Here is a 14733-nt window from a genome sequence, read left to right on the forward strand (position 1 = left end):
TTCAGAAGACATTTTTTAAAATAAGCATCTGAAACAAAGAGACAAGCCGCTGCAATTTTTGGAAAGATGTTTAAATTAGGCATTACTCAATCCACTGTCTTACAAAATTTCAGGAAACATGTAATTTCCTTTTAACAGTGAGAAACAAAAGGCTATGTGCAATTACAGATATCCTTTTTTTTTTTGCTTTGGTGAGTGCTGAAATAATACATACAAAATGATATGGTACAAACCAACATGGACACCTTTGTCAGAAAATACAAGACTTTTTAACCAGATTAAAACTCTTCCAAACAAAGAATTTCAGTGGAATCTGAACCCATTTTGATAAGATGCATGGAAAACATTGCTGAAATTTTGTTTTTTCATCTTTCTATTTTATTAGATTAAAAAACACAAACAAAACCCGTAGGAACTAAGGGAAAAGATGGGGAAAGAAATACAGGAAAGGGCTGGACAAAAATCAGCGATGACAAGAGAAGCGGAAGGTGAGGGGGTGGGGGGAGACATTAAGAGCCCCAAGTCAGAGCAGGAAAGAGGTTTCTGAGGACAAGACATCGCTTCGTTTGATGACAATTTTCTGGCGCATGGCTCAGGGCCCAGAGCCTCAGAGGGGCTCAGGAGGTGATGGACCAGGTTCCCAGGGCTGAGGCAGTGGGCAGAAGCCCACAGACAGTGATGTACTTTTTGTAGGCCTCAGGGATGATCTTGAAGCTGGAGCAGTGGCATGGCGGATGTCTGTAACAGCGTCCTGGTTTAGGGCCGGGCGATGGGTCACTGGGCAGACCTCTCCAACAGGGACCTTTGGGGACCGCCCTTGGAGGAACCATTCCTCAACTGTCCCCTCATTCCTAAAATTCAAAGCTATCCAGAAGACCATTTAAAACATAGATTTACATTTATTTTCATTAACAGTGAAATTCATCCTATATATATGTATATATATGTATATATATATATATGGGTGTGTATAAGTATATGTGTGTGTGTCCCTAAAAGTGATGAAGGCACGTGGAACGCAAGCAGGAGGGATGATGGGCCCAGGGCCAGCACCGGGAGTCCCTGAAGAAGCTGTGGGAGCAGGATCAAGTCCTTTTACGTCGACTTCCTCTTCTTTAGGGCCTGGATCCCCAACAAGTGGCACTGTCACTGAATGGGAGGTGGCGATGGACCCCGGGCACTTCCGCCTCTTGGGAACCTGCTTCCTTCCGTCAGCCTCGGGCCACTCATGTGTCTCCAGTGAATGTCAGTCAAGCTCCTCTGTGACTTTGGCCTCCCCGAGCAGCTCCTCCACTCCCAGTGGGGCCTCTCTCGCCCCCGTGACCAGCCCTGCTTCTCCTGTACCTGAAGGAATGTGGTGTGTGCACAGCTGTAGATGGACACAGGAGCTTCCCACGGCCAGAGGCACTGTCCTGTAGTTCTGGCGGGAGCAGTGCCTTCTCTTCTCGGCTTTTCTGAGCGCCACCAGCCCAGGTGCTGCTGACATTTTGAGGCCTCAAGCTCTTGAGAGGCTCCTTATTCTCCTTTTTTTTAATAAATTTATTTATTTTATTTATTTTTTGGCTGCCTTGGGTCTTCGTTGCTGCCCGCGGGCTTTCTCTAGTTGCGGCGAGCGGGGGCTACTCTTCGTTGTGGTGCGCGGGCTTCTCACTGTGGTGGCTTCTCATGTTGCAGAGCACGGGTTCTAGGTGTGTGGGCTTCAGTAGTTGTGGCTCACAGGCTCAGTAGTTGTGGCACACGGGGTTAGTTGCTCCGCGACATGTGGGATCTTCCCGGACCAGGGTTCTAACCCATGTCCCCTCCATTGGCAGGCGGATTCTTAACCACTGCGCCACCAGGGAAGCCCTTCTTATCCTCCTTGATGGCAGCTCCATGCCTCCTTCTTGGCTATTCTCCATCACCGGAGTGTTCAGTCCCCTTCTCCACGTCAAAGTCAGAGTCTACTGCATCCTCTGTGTCTGACTGGTCCCCTTGGTCCTCATCATCTCCTGAGTCCTCTGTGAAACCCCATAAGCTATCCGGTAGAGTTCATCCTCCCCCCTTGCCCTCAAGAGCCCAGAGAGCTGGCGCCCTGAGGTCTTCTGAGGGCCCAGCCCCCCAAACTCCAACCGCACGTGGACCCTGCACCTCCCCCAGCCACTGCTCACACAGCATGGTCCTCGGAGCTCAGAGCCCACACCACTACCTGCAGGCCGCCGGCAGCCTGGAAATTATTTTTAAATCAAGAATTGGGACAAATTACACAGTGTTATGAGTTTGATATATAATGAAAGTATCCCTATTTCTATTTTACCAAGTCTCAGCATATGGTTTTTGCTTGGTTGTGTTTCAATTATAAAATACATGAAGAATTTCTTTTTTTTTCAAACCGTCAAAGGTAAAATATAGGCATGAGATATATTCTCAACAGTAAATTACTTCTTTAATGGTAAAGCTGTGTAAGTAATGGGGCCACTCCTTTTACCAACTGTTTTAAAGGATTTTGGCTAAGATTACTGAGGCAGATCATATGTGACATTCATTCACCCTGCTCTACACAGGCAAGCACAGAACACCATCAGTGCGGTTAATTTAAGTTTACTTTTTTTAATCTTTAAAATATGGTTGACGCTTTAGGAACAAATTGAAATGGAAAGTAACCATGAACATATTTTCTACAACGCAGAGATATGCTTATGGCAAAGTACTCAAAAGGGCTAAAAACATATATTTACAGAAAGACAAGTGTTCCAGACATGCTAAGCTTTTCTATGATGACAAGCAGGCTATCAATAACATGCTACCTATCAAGTATTTTTTAAATGACAATAACAATAACATTAATAACACAATCTGTCTCTTCAAGGTTGAAGTAATGTTTCAATAGTAAATAAGAAAGAACTACCTTTTCTTCTGAAAAAGAAGAAAAGAGAGAAACTCAGGCTACTGACAGAGCACATTGGAAAAGGATATATAGAAAGATGTCCATTGCTATGTAATTTGGATACAAAACTAGATTAGTAAATATATCATCTATTTTTTAAAATCTCATATCAGCACATTCTAAAACCTTGGAAATAAGATTTTTGTAACCAGTTTTAACTCTTCCAAACAAAGAATTTCAGTGGAATTTTGATAACAATGAAAAATGGTAAAACCTATTTATCTGTTTGCAAGAACAACTGATTGACATCAGAGAAGATAGAAACCTACTAGCCACATTTTAACAAAAGCTTTTCCATAACTGGTGAATGGAATTTATTTAAAACAGCCAATAAAGGAAATTTTTCCATTTGGATTTATGTGCCTTTGTGAGATATAGTCCTCAATTGCAAAAACCACTACAACAAAGTACTGAAAAAAAGTGAATTAAGAAAGACATTTAAATGGTTGTATCAGAAAAATTTTAAGTTTCAGAAAACAGTGAAGCATATTCAAATTTAACAGTAATCTCGGTGAGAGCAAAAAGACTTTTGTACCATTACTAATGAAAATAAAAATAAAACAATAATTGCATATTTCATCATGAGCTCAGCCTCTTTGGGTTATAATGGTATAGACTTTATGATATGCATAACAGGTATTGACACAGTAGTTTGTCTATAATTTGGAAATAAATAAATATACATACAGTGAGGATGTATACTGGATTTTTTTTTACTAATAGGGACCTGCAAATAAAACATTTTGGAAGGCCATGTGCCATATGCCAGGGCTATTCAGTGTGTTCTGTGAACCCACCACATCAGTGTGACATGTGAGATCATTGGAAATGCAAATTATGAGGCTCCATCCCAGACCTACTGAATCAGAATCTTTGGGTAGGGGGTCAGGAATATGTGTTTTAACAAAACCTTCAAGTGATTCTCTGATGCACATCAGATCTGTTCAGGATCTTGCTCTTTCAGAGCTGCCTGTTGGATACTAAATTAAGGCCAAACTTCTCACCATATCATTCAAAGCCTCTCCAAATCCAGCCAAGCCTCCTTTAACAGTCTATTTCCATGACCCCCCACCATGTTGGATGTCCCAGGTGTTCTTGGGTGCCCCCTTCTTCCCTCCTCTCTGCCTCGTTTATGTTCTTTTCTTCACTGGATTCATACCAGCCCTTTTATGTCTGCTTAACCAAAATCTCCACAACCTTCAATACCTGCCTCAAAAGTAACCTATTCTAAGAAGATTTGCATGATTTTAGAAGAAGGGGGAAAAAACTTACCTGCATGTTCTCTCTCCCTTTTTTTTTTAATGCCCAGAGCATCTTGTTTGTTTATTTGCCCTGGCACTGACTGTGTTGCATCATGCATTATAGTCATGCAGGCACTTATCTCATTCCCTCTGTAGATTGCAGGCTCCTTGAGAGAGAGACTTTATTCATCTTCCTTTATCCCCTAGTTTAGCACAGTCCTAGCAGACTCTCAATAGTTTGCTAAAGAGTCGAAATAAAGTCCCATAACTGAGCTCTGCCCACACCGTGGGCTTCCTTCATCATGCTGTTGGGGACATTGCCTCACCATGGAGAACCTGGATTTCCCATGGACTTTTCTGTATACACTGACTGTCTCTTGCCCTCATGTTGCATTTCTGAGCTGGAAGAGCCTTCCTTCTCACTTAGTCATGACTGGAGCTCAACACTGAGCCACAAATGATGATCAAAACCAAAAATGGTTATCATGTTTGAGGCTTACCAGTGTCAGACACTCTACCATGTATGACTATGTCCTTCTGCCCTGGCGATGACTCTATTTGGTGGGCATGTTACAACTCCCATTTTACCAGGTGAGGAGACTAAGATGTGGAGACGCTAAGGATTAAGTAACTGACTCAAGGTCACAGGGCTAACAGAGAGGTAGAGCCAGGACTGGAATCCAGGTTGGCCGGCTCCAGAGCCTTCAGAGTTAACCTCTCCATTACCCTACTAACCACAGAAGATAACATTGCTCCAGGGTCTTCCTTACATCATCTCCAAGTCACCAGCACTCATAACCACATGAAAAAGCCATGTGCACTAGATTCAATCTCGATGACAATATAAAAACTATGATTTTACTATAAAATTTCAACTTAAATCTAGATCAAAGATATCTAAGTTACTCTTCATTTGGGCTATAATCTCATATTCCAAAACTTAAATGCTTAAAAAGAAAGCTTTGTCTAATTTTAGATTACTAGCTCAAATAAAGCACAAAGTTAATACTACTTTTCCTCTAAAGTAATCAGTACAAAGAGTCCTTTTCTTCTTACAGTAAAATATGTCATAGAACTCGAACTAGTAGGCAATCACTATCTTTTCTTCATAAGAAAAAAAAGCCTTTGAAATATGTACCATAACCTCTGAAAAATACAATTATCTTCCCTAAGAATTGAGGCATTTTTTTTCTGACAAAAACGATGGGCAATTGATCTATAGTTCTTTTCTTCCTCAAAAAAATTATTGTATATTGTGTAATGATCATTATAATTAAAAATTAAGATGGCTTGCAATAATTTCACCATTATTTGATTCAAAATCTTTATAAAATATTGGCATTTTCCAACATTTATTTTTCCTGTCTATGTTCCACTTAAGGCCAAATTTTCAAACCCAGCTGCCAAACTACACATATAATTACTGCATTTGCGCACAAAAATGTGATAATTGCTTACACAATTTCAGAGGCCAGCTTGAGGCTCCTTTCCAAATTTGTTTTACATGTACAGTGTGGTGTATGTAGTTTTATATGAAAATGGGGGAAAGTAGAATTCATGTTTTGTCTGGGTGATACATGAAAATAGGTACAAAATAAAGCCTTTCTATAAATGTCTAGGTCTGTCTTCACATTTTCTCCCCATAGATCTTTATAAAAGAAAAGTCTTAAAGAGCAGCTCAAACTTGAGCTGGAGTTGGAGTCATGGCAATGGAAGGGGATGATGGCTGGTATAGCGCCGTGAACAGAACAGATGCCTATTTTGTGGGTGGTTGACATGTTGTCATGAGGTATTCATCTGTCTATGAACTGCCTCTGTCAACCTGGCTAAGAAAAGATAAAGATGATATAAGGCCCACAAATGTACAGTCAGCCAAGACAACACCAACCTCAGTAGAGCAGAGTGGCTGAGCACTGGAGACTGGGGGTTTACCCTTCCAGCTTTGCCTGATGGTTGACATAATGTTTGGCAAATATCCACCATGGACATAGCTCACAATGGGTACTCTTAGTGGAAGGTTTGGTTCAAGAGAAAGAAAAGAAACAAGATCTAGGTAGTCATACACATTAGTGAAATGATCTGAGATACTTTTGTTTCTGCACAAATAGGATAGAAAATTATGCCCAGTTCCACATAAGCTAATACCTAGGCTCAAAAAATGTACTTGCCAAGCTGAAGGACTATGAATCTGATCTCTGACTAGCAGACATCTGACTGTGGAACTTACCAGAAGCAATTAGGCCAGAAGTCCACTAAACAATGAAGGAAGCTCTACTGTCAAAGAAACCCTCAGAAAGATCATCCTCCCCAAGGCCCACCTGAAATCATCATAACATGTCTTGAGCACTTGATGTACGTGAAGCAATGTTCTAAGCATTTTGCATGCATTCATTCCCTCTTTACATGCTTACTAATCCTAAAAGACGAGGACTATTATTAACCTCATTTTGCATCTGAGGAGACTGAAGCGCAAAGAGTTTAAGAAATTTGCCCAAGTTCAGACAATTAGAAAGTAGAAAAGCCAGTTATTAGAACCCAGGCATTCTGACTCCAAAGCCTTTACTTTTAACCCCAATACCATGTTGCTTATCGGATAAAGCCAAGGAAAATAATGGACAAGGGATAGCCTCCCAAAGAGAAGACCCTGGGCAGCCAACATGGTCCTCCATAGAATTCACTATTAGAATACAGTTCTCACCATTTGTGTCCAGCAGGAATGATATCATTGTGGACTAATGGCTATTATGTGTTGTTTCTCATTCTTCACTTTTCCAGTTATCCTATTCTTTCTTCATCATGGGGTCTCTATGGGTTGTGTTATATATGGGTAACATATTACTACCAATAGTCTTATACCAATAGACTATGAGAAGTTTCACCCAGATGTGATGGAGTGGACCCCACATCACCCAAAAAATCAAAACTTGGAGCTAATGCACCAAATCTTTGGATTGTCTCTAGCGGGGAAACATGGATGTTTCTGAGAAGATGAATGGAAAGAAGGGTATGCATGGGTGCTGGGTAGCCAGTGGACATTCACTGATAACTTAACCAGGATCCACTCCCCCTTTCCAGGTTCATGGGCTCCTCATACCATTCATGGGCTTTGGGAGCCATAAATTTCATCCCCAGTCACAGAAGTGAGTGAGTCCTGATTAATGCCCAAATCAGAACAATCCCACTCCACCTCCACATCAACCTGGACATGACAATTGGTTTAGGAACGATCAGTAATCCAGCTGTAAACCAATCAGTACGTAGCATTGATTCACCATCATTGGTTCAGTTCAGTCCAAACAATGCAAAGAACAAGGTTTTTGCTCACTGGTTAGGGGTAAAGGTACCTTCTCCTCTATCCGGATGTGAAAGTGGAAACATGTCACCTTGATGACCACTGGCAGCCACCTTACAACCACAAAGAAAGTCAGTCATGGAATAAAGCTAGAACTGGATAGTAGAGTGAAAGAGGGAAGAAAAAACACTAAAACTAGGTATTTGATAGTATCACTGAACTGGATCAACCAATAGTGAAACTCACCCAACCCCTGAACTTCCAATTACATGAGCCAATAAGTCTCCTTTTCTACTTAAGCCAGTCTGAGTTTTGTTTTCTGCTAATTGATGTATCTTCTAAGGTTATTTGCATAGTTTTCAGAAATAATAGCCTAGAAAGATCTGATTTCTCTGTAGCCTCCTAAGAAGTTTAGGCTGATACCTGGAATATCTGCTCCAATTCCAGTGGTGCAGACTTCTTGTACCATGAAATTCAACAAGTTCTAACTGGTTTAGGAGGCTCTAAGGCAGTGTACAGCAGTGGAAAACACATAGGACTTGGTTGAGCTCAAATCCCAGCTCTTTCACTTACTAGTTGGATCAGGTGACCATATAATTTATTATCCAAATCAGGATATTTGTGAGTAAAAGGGAGTGCTTAAATAATGTCTCTGGAAAGCAGTCATAAACTGGAATAGTGCCAGGAAAATAGATGCGAACTGTCCATCTACATCTGGGTTGCTTTGGACAAATCTTTGAGTGCCAATGCACATATCTGTAAAATGGGGCTAACGGTATTTGTCTCTCATGGTTGTTAGAGGATTCAAGTAGATACGACACATAATAGGTGTTGGGAGACAATTAAAAGACCATCGCACTTTTTTATTCTAAATGCTTCTATACTGATAATTGTTAAAAAAAAAATTACTCATGGGAATTCCCTGGTGGTCCAGTGGTTAGGACTCGGGGCTTTCACTGCCGGGGCCTGGGTTCAATCCCTGGTCAGGGAACCAAGATCCCGCAAGCCACTCGGCACGACCCTAATTAATTAATTAATTAATTAATTAATTAATTAAACATATTCACATATTTACTGGGTGATTTTAGAGATTTTTCTTTAGACTATAAATATTAATGAAAAGAAGTGAATACAAATAAGAATCTATGGCTTCCCTGGTAGCGCATTGGTTGAGAATCTGCCTGCCAATGCAGGGGACACGGGTTCGAGCCCTGGTCTGGGAAGATCCCACATGCCACGGAGCAACTGGGCCCGTGAGCCACAATTACTGAGCCTGCGCGTCTGGAGCCTGTGGTCCGCAACAAGAGAGGCCGCGACAGTGACAGGCCCCACGTACCGCGATGAAGAGTGGCCCCCGCTTGCCACAATTAGAGAAAGCCCTCGCACAGAAACGAAGACCCAACACAGCCATAAATAAATAAATAAACAAATACTTTTTAAAAAAATGCAATTTAGAAAGCGCCTTTAGAAAAAAAAAAAGAATCTATGAAAACCTCACGAACTTTAATAACATGAAAACCAGGGCCAATTTTGCACATAGGTATGGTAGGTTACCACCCTTTAGACAACTTTCAGGGGTGCAGGAAAATTCCCCTTCCTCCCAATAAACTTTTTTTGGTGATGCCTAAAATTCTCCAACTATTGAAAATGATTGGTCCTTACATTTCTACAGCACGCAACAGTTTAGACTTTGCTATAGCATGAACTTACAAAGTAATCAGTCAGTCTCATAGCAGTGACCGTAGAGCTGGGAGCAAGCTCCTAAAGAAGCGACAACACAGGTTACCCTGTCTTGAGTTTTTTCACCCTCTTCCCAATATGCCCAATCCTGAACATTGCGGTCCTACAGACATTCAAAGGATTTTGTCATTCTTATCCATTCTATCGTCAATCCAAACTTTTCCTTGCTAGCATGTGAATGGATCTTACAAAGTCAAAAGAATTATTTTTCAGCACCCTCATTTGATCTTTACATCATGAATTTGAGGTCACATCAGTGTTAGCAAGACACTTCTCTGAGGCCTGAATGCGGAACATGTATCAGTCAGAATCTACTCCGAAGGCAAAAACGACACCAGTTATTCAAACAGAAATTTTAATATATTTGTTAACTGACTAAAAGTTAGAAAGAACTCTAAGGTGTCTTGGAGGTAACAACTTCGGGAAACAGCTACTGCCCCTAGGACTGAGGGAATAAAGAGAAGAGACTGAAATTATTAAAACTCAAATTATTAAAACTGACTTCGAAAAGGGGCTCCGTGGAATTGAAGCTCAGGCCTCGGAGGAGGGGGCACTGCTCACCCGTTCCTGGTGTCCCTGAGTTCAGAGGAGGGTCCTGGTGGCTGGGACCCAGACTTCTGAGGAGGGCACTCCAGCCAAGTGGCTCTGGCATCTCTGAAAAGAGCACAGTGAAGGTTTTACAAGTGCTAGAGAAACGTCAAACTAGATTCCGATGCTGCTCTAGGAAGGAATTGCCCCTACTTGGGTGAACAAGCATGGCTGGGGTTACAGTCACAGGAACAGGAAGGACCTTGCAGTCTTCCTCTAGTGCCCCCTATTGACAGAGCCTACATGCAGTCAGTTTACAAAGCCACATGTGTTTTGCAGAGCCCCAGCTTCAGGATCACAAAGCAAAGGACAGGTTTGGAGCTTAGAGATAATACCTTAATGACTAACACAGAACAGCAAATTTTTACTGTGTGGAGGAGGAACCCATAATCTGACTCTCAGGATAAAAATACCCAGCTCCTACAAGACATTTCCCATGCCTTCTACACCACCACCAATGAAAGTATTTTGAAAACTAGTAAGTATCATTGAAAGAAAAGTGCTATAGTTATTATTTCTTCTGGAAGACAGATCTGAATAGGCAATCCCTAACAGTTTGGATATCAAGAGCTGACTTGTTGACATCTTAGTGACCATTTTTGTCATACGAACTATTACCAGCCAGAGACATCATAGTATTTCTGTTCCTACAGAAATTGTGAGGATGCTGTTTTCCCCAAGAAGCATCTTAGACATTGTGATTATTCTCCGTAGATATTCATGGAGACATGATTCGAATATCTCTATTTTCTCAGGGAGCTGAAGGAGAGAATATTGATTATGGAATATTCTGAAAGGCACACAGTGTGTATAAAGCTAATAAAAAGGCACATTGAGGTCATGGTAGAATTTTCAAAGAGGTAATGATCATGGCTTCACTGTGCCTACCTGTTTGGCAATTCTTCTTTTGTATGAAGTGTTATTTATTATATTGTCTAGGTCTTTGTTGGCTGAGTTTGGACAGATTTAACAAGACAGGAAAATCTGTATTCTTATACCAATTTTTGACAACCTTAATAGACATAAAATCCCTTCTGATGTCTTTCCTGGGGCAGTACAATGAATGGCCAACCACGAACGTGTTCAGAAACTTCCTTTAATTGGCAAATTGGAAGACTGGCCTTAGACCAGTGCTTTGAACTCCAGTATTCCTAAAAGAGACCTAAAAGATACATATAACTTGAACACAGTTTGTTCTGGGAATCCCCTTCCAGATAAATGGGGGCAGAGCAGGGCAGAGAAGGAGAATGACAATTGTCTTAGGCTTTCAAAGGCCTTAAAGAGCCATAAAAGTTAGACAAAAAGACAAGTAAGAGGCAAGCTCTAAGGGTTAATCTAAACCCCTCCCCAGAATGGAGGGATAACGTCATGTGGTAAACGCAGCTCCAGCACTTAGCAGTCATATCATATCATATCAAATCATATCCTACGTATGAGTAGTTCACAGAATGGAAACATATAATAAATGTCTGAAAATTAAGATGTTTTCATCACAGCCACTGCCTAAATGGCTCATGTTCGGTTGAGAGGTCACTAAAAATAACATAATAATTTAAAATGTGGTCTCTGGAGCCATGCTGTCTAAATGCAAAACAAGGTACCTCTTATTAATTAGCTACACAATCATAGGCAAGTTACTTAACTACCTGTGCCTCAGGCTCTCATCTGTAAAATGAGGACAATAATATACCTACCTAAAATTAATTGGGGTAAATAAAGTGTCACCATAATACAATGGCTTAAAGATTATAGATATATTATTAATATTATATTCACTGTGCTCTTCTAACTAACCATGTTTCCATCTTTATATTGGCTGCCAGGGAACTCAGAGTCAAATTTATAATACTCTCTCAGCAACTACATAGTAATGACATAAGCATTTGTGTCATAACCAAATCTTTATCAGAATTCCATTCCCACTTTTACTCTTTACTTAATTTTCCAATCTCTGTATGTTTTTTTCCTGTATTGTTATAAATATCTTTATAGGTGTCCTCAGAATCATTTTGAAACACACACACACATGCATGCAAAAGTAAATATTTTTATCTTTTTAAAGTTGTCCTCAGACTCCTTTTGTAACAATAAAGCATAAATTAAGTGATAGTGTTTTCCCAGACAAGACTATGAATTCCTCAAACACAAAGGGCGCATTTATCTGACTAGCAAACATTCAAAAGTATGATAACACTCTCTATTGGTAAGGCTGAGGGAAAACAGGCAATTCAGTAATAGTTATCAAAATCACAAATTCATGAAACTACTGACCCAGCATTTTCTCATCTAGGCGTTTATCCTACAGATATACTAGTACCCAGATAAAATGACATATGTACAAAGTTACTCACTTCAGCCTTATTTCTAACAACAAGAGACTGGAAACAAAATAAATATCCATCAATAAACAGCTGGGTAAAAAATTTATTTATTTCACTTCTCAAACATTTGTATAGATCTTTGGAATGCTCACAGTCTTGGACACTCAGCCTATGATGTCTGGTGATTAAATTGATCGGAACAGAGCCAGTAAGCATCAATCTTCATCCTACTTTACCACAATGCCTTATATTGCCAGGCCAGTTTTTTGCTGCCTATAAGGGTCATTGAGGGTAAATGAATTCCTAGTACACAGATAGCCCATTGTTTTCATTTATGCATTCAGTCTCATATATTGCTTGTAGGAATGTAAGTTAAACTCTTACAGAAGGCACTGGTGCATTATATTCCAATGCAGAACCTTAGAAAGAGACTTGGGCTGCTAAGAGACTTGGCCAGACACTCTGTCTTTCTTCCAATATCTGAGCATTTTACATAACACAATCAAAAATAACGACCACCACAACACTCTACACACTGTGATAAACCAAAACCAATAGGCTCATTGTATTAGTTTTCTATTGCTGCATAACAAATTACCCCCAAACTTAGCAGCTTAAAACAATAAACACTTATCCTCTCACATAGTTTCTTGGGTCAGAGATCCAGGAGGGGCTTAGATGAGTGGTTCAGCATCAGGGTCTCTCATGAGGTTGCAGTTAATGTCGTCGAGGGCTGCAGTCATCTGAAGGCTTAACTGAGGCGGGAGGATCTGCCTTCAAGGTGGCTCACTCATGCCCGACAAGTTAGTGCTGGTAGGAGGTCTCAGTTTCTCACCACATGGACCCTCCCATAGGGGTTCCTTGAGTGTCCCCATGACACGACAGCTGGCTTCCCCCAGAGAAAGTGATCCAAGAACAAGCAAGGTGGAAGTTGCAATGCCTTTAATGACTTCATTTCGAAAGCTACACACCATCTCTTCTCCCACATCCTGTTCTTTAGAAGCAATTCAATGTCTGGCCCACAATCAAGTAAAGAAGAATTAGGCTCTCCCTTTTGAAGGGATAGTTCCAAAGAATTTGTAGACCTATTTTAAAACCATCAAGATCATCTCGTATGCTTCTAGTCCCCCAAATAAAAAATCCTTGAGTATTTCCTGTAAACTCTGCAACAAAAACAATTTATCCCCGACTTTGGCTAAGCTGGTGTCTGAAGATGTATCATGACCTTGGTGGATATGATAATCATGTGAGCAAGTTGCTGTTTTCACCATGAATAGATTAATTTTCCAGTTTTTCCTTAAATACTAGTTATGTTTTTGATAGACCAATGAGTCTTTCTGAAGTCTGGCTCCTTTGCACTCTTTGCAAGTGAATTTCTCTAAATACCTCTGAGCATCTCTTTGATAATGTCTGAGTAGGACCTCCTACCTTACTCTCTTCCATCCAACCTCACAGAGGAAGAATATTGTAGAAAAATGGGCAATAAACTTGCCCAAGCAAGATCAGAGAGCAGCAGGAGCACACCAAGGGGGAATCATCATGTGTTTCTACTTGCTGTCCTACACTTCTGCCATTGCTGTGAGAAACACTTTCCCCAGGTAGGTCCTGCTCCATCAGCCTGGGTCCCAGAATGAAAATGCATTGAACAGAGCCATCCCAGGAATCTGCAGACCTGAAGCATGAAGCAGAGAAGTCCAGCCAACACTCAGACTCTTGAAGAAAAATAAATATTTATTTTAAGACATCATATTTTGATATAATTTGTTAGGCAGCATAAGCTAGCTGATACACCCAGTTTTATTGAAATGGCCACTCCCACACCAATCATCTGTGACCAGCAAGTGTGACCGTGAAAGAAAACTACATCTTCTGCACATGTTTGAAAGAGAAGGGGGAAATTGTTCTCCGAAGAAGGTTTTGGCAGGGAGTGGGGAGAGTGCCAGGCACACAGATCAATAGAGATGCACCAGAGTCTGGAATTCCCTAACCTCCATCTGTGTTCTCATTCTTTTATTCAACAAGCATTCTATCCAGTGAATTCTTTATTTTTTTTTTTCTCACTTAAAACTCTTCTGCTACATTTAACAAAAATGCCTTTCTTGAGTTGGTGTGATTCAAAAGAAGACTGAGAAAGAAGAAGACTGGTTTCAAGCAAAGGCTCAGCAGCATGCATGGGAAAGTGGAACCAAGAGGTGAGGTGTATGTTGGAGAGGATAGAAACCAAAGAGGCTGGGGTAAGTGATGGATTGTATGCAAACACCTGACCCTGACCCAAGGAAGTACACGTGTGGCTGGTCTAGTCTTTCTCGCCTCGGCTGCATCCTGGGGAGCACACTGGCAGGGTTCTTTGAGGAAGAGTGTTGGCGAAGCCATTGAAAATGGTGCCGGGAGAAAGCCAGAGAACGGAGAGGCACAAAATGACAGCCATCGTGGCATTTTCCCTTGTTCCTATAAACCACATTTCTGTCATTCCTTCTTTCTTGCCCCGCACACCACCGCCAACAGAAGTACTTGGAAGTTACAAAATGAATATTTGAAGCCCCCATTAGTGCTATCCCTCAGTTATTAGAGTAGCTTGTTCTTTAAACTAGAACTTTCCTGTAACATATCCCTGATCATTTGGGGCTT

At 40.9% G+C, this 14733-nt stretch overlaps 1 pseudogene; it reads right to left on the minus strand.

Annotated features, from left to right (window-relative positions):
* Nucleotides 1-523: 523 nt before the first annotated feature.
* Nucleotides 524-14533, minus strand: LOC137766693 (vacuolar protein sorting-associated protein 72 homolog; annotated as a pseudogene).
* Nucleotides 14534-14733: the final 200 nt, after the last annotated feature.

This window comes from Eschrichtius robustus, chromosome 6 (assembly GCF_028021215.1).
Source record: "Eschrichtius robustus isolate mEscRob2 chromosome 6, mEscRob2.pri, whole genome shotgun sequence".
NCBI classification, from domain to species: Eukaryota; Metazoa; Chordata; class Mammalia; order Artiodactyla; family Eschrichtiidae; genus Eschrichtius; species Eschrichtius robustus.